Here is a 19525-nt window from a genome sequence, read left to right as displayed (position 1 = left end):
TAGGGTTAGGAAAGAGAAGAGCCATTTGGGAGGTCACCCAAATGCAGCAGATGAGAAGGAAGCTCTTCGTTTTTTATTCTCTGCATGAGTCTGATTGATTGCTCTGGGATTTTTGGCTGGTGAAGTTGTTACTTTGCAGGGAGAGGTGGATAGTGCTGGGTTTGCTTGTAAGCAGAGCTGATTCCTAATAAAAGGTGTTTTGTGGGCTGCCTTTAGTGCTTTTTACTGTCCTAGTACCAGTAGCTCCTATGGCTAAGGTTTCACCTTTCATCTCCGTGGTAAGGAGTCAGAGTAGACCTGGGGGTGCTAAGGAATAGTGAATCAACATAGTTGAGAATAAAATTTGATTGGAAAACCAAACTGAAAATGTGATTCATTTGTATAAGTTTATAGAAATGCATGAGCAAGACATGAAGATGCCTTTAAGCAGAATCAGCTAAACCACACTTAAGGACAGAAACTGGGCTGGGCAGCCTGCCTTGAGTAGATAGGTCTTAAAAATGGTTTTTGCAAGGAGATGGGCTATAAATTTCTTGGCCTTTCAAATATGTTTTCTTGCAGAAAGTTGTCAGGGCTTCTAAAACTTGCAGCATTTTGTTCTGCTCTCCTGCTGTTGCTAACACCAGTTGAAGTCCTTTTCTGTCTGCAGCAGCGAAACACTAGAAATGTGCTAGTGCTTGAGATAAGGTTATAAAGAAAAAAAAAGGAAAGGGAAAGTCTTGCCACTGTCCCAGCTGAGTGTGGGGCTGCCTTTGTAGGAAATGAGTGAGATGAGAGTGCTACTTAGCAGGGAAAAATGGCACTGGCAGAACTTGTCTGTTTAACCTAAGTGGTGAAGTGTCCCTTGAGAGAAGTACTGCCAGCCCTGACAGATGGCTTGAAAGCAAAGAGCTGGGGATTGCTGGAAGGGAATTTACTAGCAAATATAAACAGGGGTGTTCAGACCTAGAAATGAAAAAGGAATGTGAGCATCAAGCCCCAGATCAAGCACCTCCTTGGTAAGTTATGGAAGCTCCTGAAAAATATTTGTGAGAGCTCTCTGGAATGCTAGTCAGAGGTTTTGCTGCTTCATGAGCAATGAAGTTGTTACTGAGGTCACTGAGCTTGCCCCCATCAAGTGTGGCTGTTGGTGGGGGTGACTGTGGAACACTCCAGTGTCTGCTGAGAAAGCCAGCTCAGCAGCTCCAGGTGACAATTCTTAGGCCATAAAGCCTTCAAAAGTTTGAAGTCTTCAAGTTATGTGAAGCAGCTTGGAAAAACTTTAATCAAAACAGCTGCTGTCATAAGTCTGTGTCCTTGTCTTTCAGAAAGACTGTGTGAAATCAAGTTGAACTTCTATTGATTTCCACTGGGTTTTAAAAACCCAGGATACCCCAATGTCCGCTGTCAGACTGAGTCTCTGGCTACACTACAAAACAGAATATGGTCTCTCAATGCAATCAGAAATACTTTAAAGCAGCAAATAACCCTGAGCTGCTTTATCTGCTACTGATGCTGGGCTTCATACAAGGCCAATCCCTCTTATCACAGTGCAGTGCCAGAAGAGGACCAGGCAGAGCTGCTGGGTGTTGGGTGCCCTATCACACTCACAGGGATGAAAATTGTTGTGGCTGACCCCAGCTGCCAGCACTGAATTTGGCTCAAGGCTACAGCTACATGCTCCAGCTTCAGGGCACATTGTTGGTTGGAGGTCACTTTTTAACCCAAATAAGTGATGATGTGATAGTAGGAGCTAGAAGAGGGGCATAAGACAGGGTGAACAAGTCCAGCACGGCAGAGGTAGAACAGGGGCGTACTGTTAAGGGAAAATAACATGCAAATCTGAAGAAAACTCGCACATGTCTGAAATTCATTTGCTGCTTGTTTGCTGCTTAGTTGATGAAGTTTACCTAATTTTAAGTGATGTAATTCACTTTCCTTTTAAATTGGAGTTTCTGCTGAAGAGTGTAAAGTAGTTTAGTCAATCAAATTTAATTCTGTGCATTTTGCAAACTTGATTGATTGCTCAGAGCAATTTATATGACTCCAGGGAACCTGGTCCAGCTTTGTACACATGCAAACGAGGAAAAACTTCAGCTAAATGTTAAGGTTTTCAGAGGACATAGAGAAATAGTAGTACAATGAAGGTTGGTACAATTTCCCAGAAATAAGCAGACAAGAAACTACTGGAGCCACATGTTACTGTAAGGCAGACAAGGTTCTTATTGGGGGCATCTCTGAAAGGAGTACACCAGCATCCTGACCAAGCAAAGAATTTGGTTGACTTGTGGTTGGCTGGTGTCAGCCAGAACAAACTTTTCCTGCAGTTAACCTGCTTTGAACAGTATCTTCCTTTTCAAAAACTCAGAATACCATTGACATCTAGTGGTGAAATCCTGTGCCCAGAGAGTCAGTTTATTGCATCAAAACTGCTGGCATGACCTTGAGGGACTGCAGGACAATGCAAAGTGAGAGGCTCCTCTGTCATCTCCGTGGTCCACTGACCCCATTTTATTAGATTTGTTGACTCAGATTCCCATTTAAGTGGACTGATGGGATTATCTGTTCAGCTTTTTTTGTTCATGTTCTGTCCTGGGTTTAACTTTCAGGCTTTATGATGAGAGTGCACATTCACTTAGGAGAGATGCTAATGGCAGTAAGGACTGCTGCCTTCTCATCTGTCAGTAGTCCCTGGAGTCAGCATCTCATCCAAAGCTGTTGGCTGTAGTGAGAATGTGAGAAGTAGCTACTCACTTTTCATAGTTTAGGAGTGTTTACTAAACCTTATCAAAAATACAACAGAAGACTGAATAAAAAAAACAGGTTACGGGTGCAGGGAGCAAAAGATTTTCCCTGCCATGTGCTCAGCCCCCTCACAACGGAGGTTTTCCCTTTTTAACCCTTTAACCCCTTACAAAGCTCTGTCCATCAACCCCTTCTTCACTGTCCAGTGGTGGAGATCTCTTCCTCAAATCCTGATTGGAGGTCAGATGTCACCATAGTGACAAGCTGACTCTCCCAGATATCCCAACCCCAGCTGTCCCTAGATAACCACGTGAGGGGGTAAAACATAACTATAAATCTATAAAACTTAACCTATATACATGATATTTGTCTGTTAATTGTGAGAGTCAATCATCACATTACTCATCTACCACAAGAGCATTTGGTCTGGGGCAGCTTCTCCAAACATGCTGCAAAGTTGTCTGAGTGTGTTTGACAAAAGCAAGCAAATCCTGCTGGGTTAATGGCGTGAGGCTGAATCCACTGTTTAGCCAAAGGATGGATTTTGCAAGCTCAAGGAGGGTTTTTTTTTTTCTGAAGGTGCTGTCGTACAAGTGCTCCTGGCAGGCTGGGGCTAGAGAGTGGCTCTGTTCTCTGTCTCAGTGCTACCCCCAAGAAGCACAGCTGCAGCTGCCATTTGGTGCCACAGGGAAGCTGCAAACAGATAACACAGGAGCATTTTGTTGTCATACACAAGGCAAGCCTCCTCTGCATAGTAAACCTCATATTTCAGCTACACACACAGCATGGGTATTTGTGCTTTACCCTACCATTGATGCAGGTCACTGGGGGTTTCCCCAGACTTGCTGTGATACTGCAGCTGTGGTCACAGTGACAGCCTGGGGTCCATCACAGGACTGCTGACACTTGCTCTTTTGTGGACTGGGGAAGAAGAGTGCTCCTGGACAGCAGCAAGCAGTACTGTCAATAGGACTTATTCATTTAGGGCCTCTCAGAGGGCTTTGAAGGCAAACAGAAAATGCTCAGCAGTTTAAGGCACCAGGAGACAGAGAGGAGCTGCTGTTTTAAGGAGAAGAAACTTCAGAGAGGCAGAGAGCCGTGGCCAAGGTCAAATGGCACTAGAGCACCACCCAGATTGAGCCTCACCCATCCTTGGGCACTTCCAAACCATTGGTGCTTCCCCTGCAGCTGCTCCCTAAACCAGAGCCAGTGAAGGTGAAAGAGGCAAGGGCCTGATGGAGACAACTGGAAGATGAAGGGTGGCAGGGCACAGCCTCCTCCTGGGTGGCTGCCCCAGCCTCTCTGTCTCCAGAGAAATGCTCAGTTTTCTGCTTGGTGTTGTTTACGCTCTCTATTCTGTGGACTTTGAGGCATTTACTACTTTGTTTTGAGGAAATCAGTGTGACTTGGAAAACCCCCCTCTTCTTTAGCAGGGAGCCCATCCCAGATGGTGAACTTTCTACAGCTGCTTCTCCTCTGCCTTGTCTGCCCGCTGTGCTGGCTGACTGGCTAGATGACCCTGCTCTCGGGAAATGAGGTGGTTTTATGGGTAGGCAAGGCGACTTGCATGGAGGTAGAGGATGCACTCCACAGCTGCAAGCATGGAGGAGGCATTTTGGAAGCTGAGGAAAGGTGCTGCACCTTTCTTAGACTCCTTGGAGCCACCTGCTTCAGCAGACACAGACCCTCCTCTTCCTGGGGCTGTTCCCATTGTGGGGCCTCCTCACTGGCCACAGGTAGGCACATTTCCAGTCTGATCCTTTGCATCTTCCTCAATGGCTTGCCACTGACAGTGGTTTATTCCCTGGGTTTTCTTATTTTGCCAAAATACCAACCAGCTCTTAATAATTTGGGCTCTAGTAGCATTTCGTTTATTTGGTTTAGTTTCTTCTATTAATCACTTAATTGAAAGAAGGGGGGCTACTTTTTTTTCTTAGTTTGTAGAATCTCAGGCTGAATGCCAACAAATCAGTACTATGGCCAAAAAACCAGGTAACTTGACCTAGAAAATTGTGTCCTGTCTTGTGCACAGGGCAGCACCATCAGTTGATTGACAGATTAGGGAACTATGCCACTAAATTTTTCTTTTGAGCTGTGTTCTCCTTTCATACCAGCAGTCACTTCTGGAGTCATAGAAAGTACTTGTGAGAGAAGGAACTTACAAGTGATACAATTGAGGGGAAAAAACTGGTTTTAACCTAGTTTCCAAAGAAAAATGACAATTTTGTCCTTTTTTTTTGCCCTTTCTTATCCCTTATAGATTTCTAGGTACTTGAGACATATTTGACCAAACCTGAAGAGTTAGAAAAGGTTCAGAAATAAATATACGTCTGTGAGGGAACTCCAAAGGCAGCTGGAAGAGATGAGGGGAAGTTAAACAGGAGGTTGCAGCACAGCTCCTCATCCCTGTGGTGCTCTGTGGCCAGCAGGAAGCCAACTCTTCCCTGATTCCTGTCAGTTCTTGCCCAGTGGGAATTTTGCTGGTCATAGGAATCAATGTGTGGGCACATTTGAGCAAGGCACCATTGGTGAACCTTGCTTTTCAGCCCTGGAGGTTTAGTGTCTAGCAAGGCACTGATCCAGGGCCATAATCTAGTTCCTGCTTTTACCACTCTGGGCAAGTCTTCTGATGTTCTTTTGGTTCCCATCATTGTCCTTTCCTCCAGCTTTTTTCCTCATTCTTGCCCTTTTGTACCCCCTGCAAAGAGGGTGAAGTGTCTCAGGCAGGAGAGCGACCATTTGTGAGCTCTGTACATGACAATAATATCCAAATATTCCTGCTACCCCATTCCCAACTATCACTACCAGTAAAACAGCAATATTTTAAAAATATATTTAATGGGAAGCAGGAGTAATTTTTGCTTCCTTTCCTCTGTTTTTTAAATCCTCAGCCACAATAAGGAGAAGAGAGCAGTTCAGGGCAACATAAACTGAATATCTGTCTTATTTCTATCTTAAATATTTTATGGTTGAAAGACTATGTTTGACTATCTTACAGCATCTTTTCTGAAGCTCACTTAAGGAGTGTAAGCAAAGTGCTTTAGGAAAAAGGAGCTGTGGTGATCCTAAATGTTGTTTGGCCAAGCAAGACAATTTGAATATGTCATAATGGCACCAACCTGAGGCAGAAAGCTGATAATAGTACAAGTGTACTTTATAACAAAGACATATTGGTTTGTCTTTTAATCTACAAAGAGGTGTTTCTATGGAGCAAAGATCAAGTTTCCTCTCTTGATTTCAAATATATAACATGCAAGTGATCTTAAGTAATATAAACTGAAGCTTCTGTAGTGGTTGTTTTAGGGTTTTTAATTTGTTTGTTGTTGTTTATTATTTTATTCTGTTTGGTTGGGTGTTTTTATTTTGGGGTGGTTAGGGGATTTTTTTTTTAATAAAAAGGAACAAAAAGGCAGGGAAATCCCATCTCGGCTCAGTGCTGGTGAGTGAAAGAGGAGTTTCACAATGCCATCTAGGGGCTCCTTTGCTTGTGAGAGGACTACCTATGTTTAAATCACACTAGCTGGGAGCTGGCAATGCATTTTAACTGCTCTGACCTGGGCAAGAGCAGTTCCAGACATTGATGATGTCTGTTCCAAACGTTGATGATATCTGTTCCAAACATTGATGATATCTGTTCAGCCCCTCTCACATGGGAGAGAGCCTTACAGTATTATAAAGATACTCTGTCATAAGTTTTTGGTACTTACGCCAAATCTGTGGGAGATGTCAGGTAAATCCTGCATTTGAAAACCACATGGATCAGTATTCACTATTTCAAAAATCTGGCTGCAGACAAGGAAAGACTAATTTTAGTTCTGGCAGGGAACTGAATGAGACTTTTCTTCACTCAGTAGCAGAGTCTTGAGTGACCCATTTCTCTTCAGCAAAGATGGTTTTGACCTTGCTCTGCTCTTGCTTCTGTGGCATGGCTTCACATTTGTTTTGCTGAAAGCCTGTTTGGAGTGAAAAATCCTTTGTGGTTGAGGTAACTGTCTATGGCAGGATTTGATTTGGGAAAATGGCATCATCATAGCAGCTCAATTGAAGCAAAAGTGCTGGAGCAAAAGTACCAGACACAGCCACAGCAGTGCTCGCAGCAGGGATGATGCAGGTTATGGTGGTTAAGCTGCAAGAGTGTAACATCACAGTAAGGCACGGGCATTTGGCATCCAGGGTCATTCCGCAGCACCCACAGCAGAAGCTATTTTAGGCTTTCTTTATTTTTATCCATCAGTGACTTCCTCTGCTTTAATTCTGTGGGTAAGATGTCAGGCAGCCTTCAGAAAGGCACAATCCTTGGGGCATTTGTGATAACCTGTGTGACACTGCTGAATAGGTGCAACCAGCAGGTTCCTCATGGCTGGGACCATGTTTGGTCCTGGGAGTTTCTGTATTCCCAGTGTTGTGTCAAACATTACCAAGCACAGGAATGTTGGACATGGCAAAAGAGTGCAGGTAACATTCTATAACCACTGTCACACCCTCTCAAACCTGCTTTTTATTGACACTTGGTTAAAACAGAGATTTTCCTTTATTATCAGTGATTTAAGGTTACATTCTGTGAGATTACACATACACATACTTGATTAATCCTCCTTGAAAGGAAATGAAGTGGAGGACTAGCCTGTGATATTTGCCTATATGTATAGTTAAATTCTCTTTCAGGAAATATTTAACCTTTAGCTTAATATGGGATAGACTGTAGCTGAAAGAAAATGAGAAAGAATTAATGTTCTGCAGTGACTTGCAGCGTCCTGGACACTAGAGAGAAATTTGTTAAATGGAACAGCACAACAATGACACCTTCTGTAAAACTCTAGAAATGTCATGTCTTACTGCTTGTGCTTCTTCCCTCGGAAATTCCTAACCTATACCTGGCAGAGGGCTGAAATAGGCATCTCTAGAGAGGAGTCCTTTCCCTAGCCAGCTGTGCACATGCATCCCAGGCTGTCATGTCTCAAGCCATGAAAACCATTTTGGCAATCCTGTTCCTTGTTTGTTTAGGGTTTTTTTCCTGTCCAAAAGCATGCTTGCCCAAATGAGTGAGAAATTGAATTCCTTACCTGAATAAGTCGTCAAGATCATGGCAGCATGAATGAGGGGCTCGGCCCAAGGTTATTAGTACCTCTAAGCCACATATTAAAAATATTCCACTGCATTGTATTTCCTAAATGAATTTGTTAAAAGGAGAGAGCACAAGAGGGAGCCAGACTCTGCATCCTGCTAAAGGCTCTTGGCTGTGTGGTGGGAAGCAGTAAGGGGAACCTGGGAATTGGTCCTGTGCTCCAAGCTCTGTCCATATTTGTTCAGTGGCTCTCCTACTAGGTCCTGTGGACACCAGGTCAGACTTCCAGGACTCCCCAGCCCCAGGAGATGCCCAAGGACTTGGACCACAAAGTCAAATCTCATATCTTTTATTACAGTGGCCTGTGTGGGTCGCAGTTGGTGAGAGAGAGACGGTGAATCTTGTATCTTGATCAGAAGGCTTATTTATTAATATATGATATATAATACATTATTACTATACTAATAGAATATAGAGAGAGGTTTGCAGAGCTGCTAGCTAAGCTAAGAATAGATAGAAAAGAATCCACAACAAAGTTGTGTCCAGGGACTCAGTCCCCTGGCTTGCACTGATGATTGGCCCTTAATTATAAACATAGAAAATGAGCCAATCAAGGTGAATCCTATTGCATTCCACAGCAGCTGATAATAATTGTTTACCTTCTCTTCGGGGCCTCTGGCTCCCGAAGACACAGAAATATGAAAGAAAAGGATTTCTGTGGAGAAATGTCTGCGACAATCTTTCCCTCTGACATCAAAGGAAGTGGAAGAGCATCCCATTCAGGCCAGGGAGGATGTGAAGAGGTGTAAGATATGGTTTTCCTCTCCTTTCCAGTGAGGAGGAAACACAGCACAAACCTCCTGTTTCATCTCTCCAGCCACAGCATTCTCATGCTGCAGGTGCTGGTGAGGAGCCCTGGCACTGCTGGAGCAGGTTTATTCACTCTCTGACAGGGGCACAGCTGCTCTGGGGGCTGTGAGGGGCAGTGGCACTTGCTCTCCAGCAGGGAGCTTGAATGTGGGACACGGGGGTCAGGAACCCGACCCTCAGCCTCCTGTCAGCACGTGTGGTCAGTACCCACACTGCTGGGGAGATCCCTCCCCAGTGTCTGCAGCTGACAGCCAGCACTGACTTTGGAAACAAGCTCTAACTTCAAAGCATCTGGCACTTTTACTGGCTCTGATTTTAGCTGGAAATCACTCTTTTAGGGTATGACAGAGTTGGGAGCTGAATTTCTGCCCCCTGAACCCCAGATCAGGGTCTTCACTAGAGATCAGCCCTCCAGTTGCCACATATATCCTAAATTCTCTGTGCTTCTACTTCCTCTAGAGGCATCATGCAAAATCTTTATCCACCATTTTGCTGGGTTACTGAAAATGGCATGGAGCTCTGTTTAATCTCTGTTTAAGCTTGGAAAATCATCCAGATTCCTTCCCATTTGGTGCAGTAATTATCAGATATCATGTTGTTAACCCAAGGTTTCAATGTTGGAACAGATACCCGCAGGATGTTACAGACTGAACACACACCAGGATACAGCACAGGGTGCAATGGGAATATAGCCTGTACAACTCAGTGAACACAACCTGTACCATGCAGCTCTTCCAGCACACAGGCATCAGAGTGTCAGGGACAGCTCTGCTGTAACACCATTTCTTCTATGTGAAACTTGTCAAAAGATTTAGATTAGAACCCTTAATACTTCTTGCAAGTCAGTAAGTGCTTCCTTATTTTTAAGAGAGCAAAACTAAGAACCTGGGCTCTGCTCCATATAATATATCCTCAGGAATTATTTTTTTCCCTGTGTAATTTTACTGACTACAGCAGTGCTAGTTCAGATAATTTTTTTCAGATAATACTCCTGCAAATGACAGACTGCACAATTAAAATGTAGATTACTTCACAATTTTATTCATATGTATTGGAATTCTGAAGGCTTTGCACCATTGTGCCCCAGGTAAACAGGCGTCCCCTTGCACATTAGCTGGGTTTTACCTCTGTTTCAGTGATCTGCACCCCCTTGAGTGTATCTGGTATGATAATAATTCAGCTGAAAGAAAATTGAGAAGAAAGCATTGTTTGAATGGTATTTTTCATGTTAATGTATTAGATGCAGTGTCAGGAGTATCAGGAGCAAGTTACTTCTGTGGCTACTGCCTGAAATTTTATATGGTGTTAGCTTTGAGCACCAACCTGTATAAATTTGTGTAGGTGGGTTAGGTGTTTGTTGATCAAGTCTCTGTTGGCATCAGTGACACATTTGTGTTTCAGTGCCTTTTGGATTTCGTGCTTTCACTGCTGAAATTTAGTTTTTGAAGCTCAAGACTCTTCCCAGCAGCCCACACCTTGTTGGTCCATCCACTCCTCCAAGGTTACTTGCCACCCTTGAGCCAGAAATGACACAAATTCACTTGAAGGCTGGTTTGCAGGAGAAGAGTGTTTAATATGAAAAATCCTCTCTTTTACAGACAGATTTGACATATTCTACTTGATTGGCTAACTAACAAAAACATCTTTCTCACAAACAGTCCTTGAGAAGAATAGAAAAACAGAGTAGGGAAACACCACCTGCAGGGTGTTTGTACTAACAAGTACCACAGTTTTTTTACAACTCCCTAAAAAGTCTCACAAGTCCACTGTGAGAAAAGGAAGCCCGTTTTCTTGCTTTCTGACCTGGCTGTTGCATGCACAGTTACTGGTCTCCCACAGGGGGTTGTGGATGCCCAGCCAGCCCTAAGGACAGGCAGGGTCCTGGGCAGCAGGTCCCACGTCTGTTTGGCACCTTCTGTTCATTTTGTTTTGGTGCAGTGGTGGCCTTGGTTGAGAAGCATTGACAATGTTTGCATGCCAGCTTGCTGGCAAGGATAACATCCCATTTGGGGTTAGCAATACTTATAACATTCTGAATTTTGCTGGGATGTGTTGTATTTACATCTGTATTTACATCTAGGCATGAATATGTCCCTCTCCTGGTCTGGCACACACACAGGCACTCGCACATCTCTCACAGAGGGAGGGGGAGCTGTTCAGAGCAGCCCAGCTGGGAGGGTGCTGGGGCCTTTGTTGGTGCTCCACAGGGTGCCTCATCCCTCAGCAGGGGTGGGCATCCACTCAGCCACACAACCACAGAGCACTGTGTCACCCAAAAAAGAGCATTAATTAAAGGGTGTCAGGAGAGGAGAAAAGGAAAGGGTATTTTTGTGGGGAGGAGGAAAGCAATGACAACATATTTTCTTTAAAGAGCAGAAAATAAGGAGAAATATTGCTGTCATCTCTAAATTTTGCAGAGAATTTCCCTTCTGGTGTTGCATATCAAACCTTCTGCCCATTTCCATGCAATTTGGCAGGACGATGTTTGCAGACAGCACTGGAATTTGAACTGCTTCTTTTGGTTTATTTTCTGTACTTGATACAGCACAAACCCTGCTATGTGCTTTCAGATCCAACCTGCTGCTCTCTAAAAATGTCACACACCAGCAGTAGGGAAATTCTGCAGTATTTAGGTAAAATTATGTCTGTTTTCAGTAGAAGTGATGAATGCCAAATATAATGCCAAACCTGTATAGATGTGCTATATATATATATATATGTGTATATACATCTTTAGGAGAAAAAAAATAATCAAACTAAACAAGTGCTTTCTTTTTGTGAAAGGCCAGGAACTGCACAGCACAGCAAGTTTGCTAAAGACTACTGTCAATTCTATAAATTAGATTATCTACTAGTAAATCAGAAAGTCAAAACTACTGGGATTAATGACACCTCTGAACAGTGGCAAATACAAGTGCTTGCTGCACAAAATTACTTAATTGGGGCTGTGCTTATCTCATCCAAGCAATGGGAGAAAAATAGATGGATGCCCTTCTGGATGCCCTTCCCCTGCCTTTGGGGAAGGAGGGCAGCAGTGAAAGTTTGTTTTCCTCTTACAGGTAATTCTTTTCCTTCCCCATCCTTGTGGTGATGCCTCTCACACCTCCCTGAAGTAGCAGGTTTTTGCAAAGTGATTTCAAGATGTTCTGTGGGAGTGCAGCAGGATCACAACCAGTTCTGCATTTTTTAAAAAACTTTTCAGATTAGTTTCTTGTTCCTGCTTCCAAGACTTTCATTTTAACAAAATGCCTGCAGTGCTGACTGCTGGGGTTACAGCTGGGCAGCAGAGCTACCTTTTGCCTGCAGTTTCTGCACGAGGACACAGTTTTCTTAATAAACATGGCTGCAAATGCCAGTGATGCCAATAAGGCTAAAGTTATTTTACATTAGCAAAATTCAATTTTTTAAGTAAATTTCACTTCTTTCCATTTCTCCTCAGACCACCATTATAGAACCACTGAGTTGCTGAATACTAATTTCTTTGTTAAACGCTGTTCTGTGAACAGTGAAATTAATGAAAGCTGGTTTTCAGTTAATTAAATTGGCAATTTCCATGTTAATTTCTCTATCTTCAATCCTTTCATGTCCACTACAACAGAGACTGTATCTTTCCCCCACATCCCATTTTACTCTCAACCTCCCTCTCCTCCTTCCTTGGCCCTGATTCTCCCCATGCCAGCTTTCCCCAGGGCTCAGCACCCTCAGATCATCAGGTTATGCCCTTCATGGCTCATCCCTAGGTGGGCACAGGTTGTCTGGTTTGACTCTGGCTAGGAAAAGCCCAATGGAAAATGGGCAGATTTCACTCAACAGATTTTCAGGGAAAGAGGGAAGATGATAACCTGGGACAGTTCCTTCTCTCCAGCTGCAACTTTTCAGAAAATGTATGATAAATCTATTTCATAAATATATATATGTATAGATTTCAAATTTAATTGCAGTTGGCTGTAGAACTCCAGAGATAAAATTGGGGAATTGAGCAGTAGCTGAAAGTTTCAATTGCATCAGTCTTCCTTTTTCAGAAAACTAGGCTAAAATGGCTTGGGAAACCTGAGCCCCGCAGATACCTGGGCACAAGAAGAGAATTTTGAGATCTGCTGGTGTCATAATGACTCAATAAAATAGATGAGTAAGCTGGGAGGGGTTGCCAATATAAGACATTGGTAACAAGGAAAACTTAAGGGAAACAGGTTTCCTGAAAAAAGCCTGATGGGAGTGTAAAGTAGCATCATAAGGAATGGGAGAGGAACTCAGTCTACATTCATCTGTCCAGAAATGCACATCTTTTTTACATGCATTTGGAGTTGTGTTTAAGATTGAAATGACCCCACACACACTTTAAATTTTAGTACTTTCCCAATAGTAGTACAAACCAGGGGGCAGTTTCTAAGCAAGATAATAAATACACATGTATTTGCAAATTAATTTTTATACATTTCTTAGATCTTTTGGAGCTTTTTAAATTTCATGTAGTCCTGTGCAAGGAAACTGAATTGATAAAACTCCACATAACCTTCAGGGAAGTCGGGGTAGTAAGTCTGAAGAAGGGAAGGCTCTGGGGAGACTTTATAGAAGCTTTTCATTACCCATAGGTAATGAAAAGTGGAGAGGGATTTTTTACAAGGGCATGGAGTGATCATACAAGGGGTAATGGCTTCAAACTGAAACAGGGAAGGTTTGGATAAGGTATTAGGAAGAAGTTCTTCACTGTGAGGGTGGAGAACTGACACAGATTGCTCAGAGAAGTTGTGTGTGGCCCATCCCTGGCAGTGTTCAAAGCCAGGCTGGATGGAGCTTTGAGCAGCCTGGGGGTTTGGAACTAGGCAATCGTTATAAGGTCGCTTCCAGCCCAAACAATTCTAGAATTCTATGATTCTGTATGTGTATTTGGGGAGCTGTATTTTTCTCCTCAAATGGCAGCCCTGATGAAAGCATTTCGCTGGGGTATGGCATTGAACATTTTGTTGGAGTTTGAAAATTCGACAGTGAGACACCTGGCACAGCAAGAGAGTGGAAAGATTATGTGAGCTGCACATCAAACAGGGACAGGGTCTTCCTGGCATTTATGTCTGTGCTAAAATATTTCTGCTTTCCTCTTTTGTTTTCTCCCCTGTGAAGTACTTGAGCTCAGGGGACCTTCCTTGGTTGGGAATTTGGGTCATGATGGCTGGCTGAGGTGCGTTCAAACAAAAATCTGGGCTTTTTGAGCTCTGGGAATAAAAATGTGCAGCATTTCTGTATCTTTTTGGTGATAGAGCCCCAAGGTATGAGCAGAGCAGAATTCACGGTGGGACAAGTAAATAAATGAAGATGGGGCTGTGTTGGATATTGACAGACACATGAAGTGCCACTTTCCTTGAAACCAGTTTCCTTTGCAGGAACCCAGGCTGTTTCCTATGCAGCCTCTGATCAAATTGGGCAACCAGGTAAAAATAAATTATGTTTTCATCTTTGTTTCCACTGACAATTTGAGGGCATTTTTGTAAAATCCTTCTTAGCTGTGCTTACAAGTCCCATCTCTAAAGATTTTGGGGAAGACACCTTTTCATCCAGCAATTTTTTGGCTGTCTGGAGGAAGCACATGCCCTGTTCAACAATCCCTGTGAACACACTCTGAGGAGGATGTCCTCTGTGTTAATGGGCTAATTTTCATCCTTGAACCTTCAGACACATATAGACAGCACACACTGAGAGGAGAATCAAATAACCTGTTACTTCTTCTCTTATCTGTTTACCGGATTAGTGCTGTAATAACTCTTTGACAAACTGTACCATAGCAGCTCTGCATTCAAAGACTCCTAAAAACCTCTGTGGGGACTGAAAGGTTTCATAAGAGTTAGAAACAAGCAATATGACATTCCCAGTCCCAGGTGTACTCTGATTTGTTCCTTTTACAATCTTCTTGCTCATGACCTCAGTTTTGTACAGCACACTCCAGGGATGCTTGTACAAAACCAGCCATAAGTGAAGACAGCTGTATGTTTCATTAAAGTAGATGAAAGGGCTGAAGGTGTAATGCCAAATGGACAGGAGCAGTGGGACTGAAAAGCTAAAAGTTTTTCTACTAAAGCAGCAATTTATCACTTGCTTACACAACTTGATGTAAGTAGGGCTTTTGTCAAAAATATTGCTTTAAATCCTAAAACCCCCAAATGTTTCATATGATATGTGTTTGGAAGTAATAAAAACATGCAAAAGAGTGTAGCAGACCTCTTTATGCACTTAATTATGTAGCTAATGCAAGTTTCCTTAATTTTCAAATCTCATCTGCATAGATACAGAGATCACAGAACAATTTTGAGGCTTGTTCTTTAACCAAGGGAAATAATAACTACAAAGGGAATAATTAAACCACAAAAAGTATTTACAAATAAGATAGCATCTGACAGAAAGCCATGGGGGGCATCTTCCATTGTAATTCTTCTTTTTAATGGTGGTATTTAAAAGAAAATAGAGAAAGAAACAAAAGTCAACTAGGAAATATCTGAGTATTAATTTTTAGTTTGAAATGCTGGTTTTAAAGGTTTTAAAAGTTATTTTTACTTCGTGTTGTCCTATTTTATCACTTTCTGTTCTATAAAAGATTCAAAAGGTTCTTCAGAGATGTGTAAAAGGTACATCCTTGTGTCCTACAACTTGCAATCTGTACTAGACAGCAATAAAGAAGTAGATAAACATATATGCAGATAAGCACTAAATTATATTGAATGGTATGTGGCCATCCATGAAATCCCATATTTGTTGCAATTGGGATATTCATGCCTTACTTTTCTCTGAAGAAAAAGGATCTGAATGAGACATCCTGTGTCAAAAGCTTCTGGGCCTGATAAAGAAAAAATGTGTTAGAAACAGGCAAGGGGTATTATTCCTCCCTCTTGCAATGACTTCAACAATGAACAGCAGCTCTGGGAAAACAAACAAACAAAAACCATAAGCAACCATTAGAGAAATGTTTGACTCCTGAAAGGCATCTTTATAAACTGTAGCACTAGCTAGATACCATGTGGAAACTGTACAACTAGAGTGACATCAATACATAGAATCAAGGCAGAACCCCCGTCTTTAGCTCACATGGGGTCTTCTGAGGTCATAGAGGGTGGTTGCCTGAACAGCCCTTTAAAGCAGAGTAAGTTTTTGCAGATATTTGTCAAATTGATTTAAGATTCATTAGTGGTCCAAATCTCATTACAGCATTGCAATTTTTAGTTTTTCCAATGGCAAAATCCATACCCTAAATAGGCTGAGCTTGCATTTCCAGCTTTTAGATCTTATTATTTCTTTGCTACTTTGTTGCTACAGGATATTGAACATATTCATGAGAGAGAAATCCATGTCTGATTGTTAAATGCATAAAAACATGAGGCACTAAAAAAATCCCTGAACTGAAAATGGCTTTGGGGCAGGACACTATAGAGAGAAGTATAAATTTGCTCTGTCCTCATAACCTCTTTTCCAGATGTCCATGTCTGGTACTTTTGGAGAGGTGATATTTGTCTGAACTGATGTTTGTTTTGATCTGTTCTGGCTGTTCTTACAGCTCTCCTATAGAGATTTACACAGCTTATTAAGTAACGCCTTAGGTTTTTATCTGCTCTGTGAATATCTAGATTGTGCTCTATGGCAGGTTTGACTGCAGGGCACTTGTTTGATCATTTAATCAACATGGATCTTAAATTGTAAAAGAGTTGTAGGTGTCAGTAAGAATAGAAAATCTAACTTCTCTACAGTTCTGTGACAATTTTTTCTTGGAATTTAGACAGGTCACATTAGTCTTTTGCCAATGGTAGTATGCTGTGAAGATATCTACATTTCCACTGTCCACCAGGACTCCAAGGTTTTACTGTAAGTTAGTGTTTTGCTGGGCCATATCCCTATTCATAAAGACATGCTGCAGGTTTAATTTCCAGATTTATAAATACAAATGTGTATATTCCTTGCTTGTCCCTGTTCCACAAACCACCCAAGTGCTCTGTCTCCATGAGCTCAACTTTGCACTCTAGTTTGTCTCAGAAGGATGCTGTGGAAGGTGGTCATCCACTGTGAAGTGCAAAAACTGCCACCTGCTCCCCCCCGTGTGTTTTCACTGTTGGAGGATGGATCTGTGAGCACTCCTCCTCCTCAGCGTCTGAACTGCCAGTGACTCAGAAACCCACAAAGCTGCTTTGACAAAGAAGGTCAAAAGGGGGTACCCTCTGACTGTTCGATCCTCATTAAGAATTTGCTTTGCATTCTAATTATGCAAATATTTCCACAATGTTTCAGAAATACCTGTGGAGTGACATATATGCTGGAAGATGAATGAGTCCTGTTCTTTCTTATCTAGGCTCCTGTCAATGGTACATGAACAACTAAAGAAATTCATCTTGTGTCTTCTCATTAGCTATGATTGTTACCCCTCCAAGACTTGATTTGGGTTAAGTAAATGTATCTATATTCTACCTTTTACCATGCTCTTGTGTTTTCATGGTTTATTTGCCTTTAAAAAAATAGATTGGTTTGAGTTATTTTTATTCTTGGGGTTTCTTCAGCTCTGAAAAGTAGTTTTGAGTAAAGGATGGGAGGACCATACTTAGGACAGACAGGTCTTCATGTTCATGCTGAAGAAGTTAATATATAAAGCTCAAAATTATTTTTTTGTTACCTTCTTGGTGAGATATGGACGGTATTGTAACTCTGAACTAGCATATAACCACACCAAAGAAACCCAGCTCATCTCAACACTTAGGAAATGGTTTTAGCTACTTAGGGCCTTAATTTATTATTAGAAAAATTTTAGTGATAGCAGATGGCATTATTTGTGTACATTCGGCCTTACTGGGGTTAATTTTTATATCTTTTTTTTTAATGTAAGTGTTAAATACATTCAATATTAAATATTTTAATGGTGGCGTTGCTGAAAAAAGTATCTCATTAAAATCAATGAAAAGCATTTTGGGCACAGAGAAAAAAAATATGTAAGTTCTACTTTTGCATATGTATGTCTTCCCACTATAGCTATCAGAGATAATTTTGCTTAGATCCGCATCAAATATGCATCTTTGGGGAACTTTTAGTTAAAGAGCTGTGTATTCTGTCTTGACAAGCACTGGGTATATTATGTATGTTTTGGGTTTGGTAATCCAGTAGTCATTCCTGTGATCCATACAAACAAAGTACCCAAACCAATAAGGTAACTAAACCTTCAATTACTGTAATGTATGTACAGAGCATTTCTCCTCCTCCCTACTTCCCTTCGCCCAAACCATCCCTCGTTCCCCTGGGCATCATCTGGTTGCTAAAGCATTGAATCCATCACAGTGCACTTAAACGGCTGCGGGAAATTTGTTTTACAAGGCTGGTTTTAACTGAACTACCTGCTGTGCACCACATTGCTACTGTTTGTGAAATGAATGATGGGAAAAGCAAGTCTGTGATTTCATTTGTTCAGACCGATTAGTCACACGTTGCATATGGTATCATTTGCTTGTCACTTAATGACTGACCAGCCTGCCTGAATCATTAGTGCGGCAGCGCAATGAAAGGAAGACATAAACATAATGATGAGCTCAAGGAAGTGGAGTGCTGTTTTACCTAAAAGAAATGGTGCGCAGAAATCCAGCACAGCTGCAGGTGCTCCGACGACAATGTGGGAAGCAGTTAGCTTCCAATTTAGCAGAAAATTAAGAGCGAAAAAACTGTTATTTGTGAGAGAAGATACTCATGGCAAGCAATCATCCATGCTCTATACCCACAAGATGAGCATTCAGCTGTCTTTGTCGTGACTTAAAACAATTGGTATCTTGGGCAGCATTCAACACCAGATTGGTGCTTATTATCTGCAGTTTATTCTTTCTTGGGATATTTTGTAAAACCCCCCTTTATTTTATGGTTAATTTGCTTGCTTGAATGTAAAGCCATTTAAGCTGAAAAATCTGGGTTGGGGTTCATCATTGTGCCAGTGCTCTGAGCTGTGTGATGCAACATAATTGGCAATTTTAAAATTCATAATCCATTTTGTTTCATGCATACACACACGCACACACGCACACACACACATCCCCTGCCATCCCCTCTCTGCAAACCAGTAAAAAGCCATGATTAGAGCATGTGGATTCCTTCAGCGAAATATCAGGAATCAACAAGAGGCAAGTTTTTATAAAGTTAAATAATGGATTTCTACAAGTCAGGAGAATATGATCCCCAAAGGAGAAGTACGGAAGTATTAATGGATGTGAAATATCCTCATTCTTAGCTAGGGAAGGCTTCTGCCAGGATTAGCAGAACTTCACATTGCACAAAAACACTAGAAAATCTGAAATTTTAATGTACACCATTTTTAGTGATTTTGGTAGCAGGCTACTGAGAGAGAACATTGAAGGGTGGGAGGGACTGTAACTTGGAATTCAAAAGGAAAATGCAATAATTTCTTAAATGCATGGCTGTTTATACCAATGCACATTGCTATTTGTTCAGAAGAACTTAAATTTTATTTTTTCTAATTGATGATGAAAGGCAAACCGGGAAAATTTAGGCCCTGACTCCTTCTATAAAAGCATTTTGTTTTTTCTCTCCTGTTTTATGTCTTGTCTTTGTTCCTGGAAAAGCTTTCACTTCTCTGGAGTTTCTTACAGGCCTTGGAAGCCAAGGGATTTTCTATGTCTCACCCACTTACCATAATGTATGGTGCTGGAGGGTTGATTATTTTTTTAAGGTTTATTGCTTCAAGAGTAACTTGAGTTACATCAAATTCTGTCTTGCCTGAGATTGTGATTTTAGTACTTCCTTGTGCTCCATTTTTGTTTTCACCAGCTGGCCACAGCCAACACTCAGCTCCACTCTATTTCCCTCTGGCTAATGGCCAACTACCTTGCCTGCCAACTCTGCTTG

The sequence above is a fragment of the Ammospiza caudacuta genome, chromosome 1 (genome assembly GCF_027887145.1).
Source record: "Ammospiza caudacuta isolate bAmmCau1 chromosome 1, bAmmCau1.pri, whole genome shotgun sequence".
In the NCBI taxonomy this organism is placed as follows: domain Eukaryota; kingdom Metazoa; phylum Chordata; class Aves; order Passeriformes; family Passerellidae; genus Ammospiza; species Ammospiza caudacuta.
Note: the sequence above shows the minus strand (reverse complement) of the source record.